The sequence below is a fragment of the Pteropus alecto genome, unplaced genomic scaffold, assembly GCF_000325575.1.
Source record: "Pteropus alecto unplaced genomic scaffold, ASM32557v1 scaffold5717, whole genome shotgun sequence".
Lineage (NCBI taxonomy): Eukaryota > Metazoa > Chordata > Mammalia > Chiroptera > Pteropodidae > Pteropus > Pteropus alecto.
Window position 1 is genome coordinate 1 of NW_006439852.1, and position 725 is coordinate 725.

At 46.2% G+C, this 725-nt stretch overlaps 1 pseudogene; it reads right to left on the minus strand.

The window, feature by feature from the left end:
* Positions 1-69: 69 nt before the first annotated feature.
* LOC107196030 lies at positions 70-718 on the minus strand (annotated as a pseudogene).
* Positions 719-725: the final 7 nt, after the last annotated feature.

The window sequence follows — 725 nt, forward strand, 5'->3', positions numbered from 1 at the left end:
CGGGAGACATCGGCCCCAGGGTTCATGTACATAAATATGGCAAGAGAATGAGAGGTGATCTGGGTTCACAGAACATGTGGGAGGCACAGGTGGAGAAAGCCTTGAGTCGACCCAGGGTTGAAAGGATTCTTAAGATGGTGGCATATATGCAAATATAAGAGGTCAGAATGAAGGAAAAGGGTATCAGGAGAAGGATGAATCCCAGAATGAAATCAATTCAGTCATTGACAGAGGTGTCTGCACAGGCCAATTTTAGACAGCAGAAATCTCACAGAAGAAGTGATTGATCTCATTGGGGCCACAGTAAGGTGGGCGCATTGTGAAGACAATGTAGACTAGAGAATAGCTGGCATCTCACAATCAACAAAAGACCACCATAGCCCCACACAGCCATGGGCTCATGATAACCTTGGACCTAAGTAGGTGGCAGATAGCTAAATACCTATCATAGGTCATGACAGAGCCCTCAGTGATGCCCTCAGAAAGATGTACATCTGGGTCACACATCCAATGTAGGTGATAGTTTTCTTTTGGCAGACCAGATGCACCAACATCTGGGGCACAGTGGTGGTAGCATAACTGATGTCTGGCATGGAGAGGACTCTGAGGAAGAAGTACATGGGTGTGTGGAGGCGGAAGTCCAGGTGAATCAAAGTGAATCAATGAGCCCATTGTCTGCAAATATAGAGAGGTAGAGGAAGGGAAAGATGTTGAAGAGGATTATA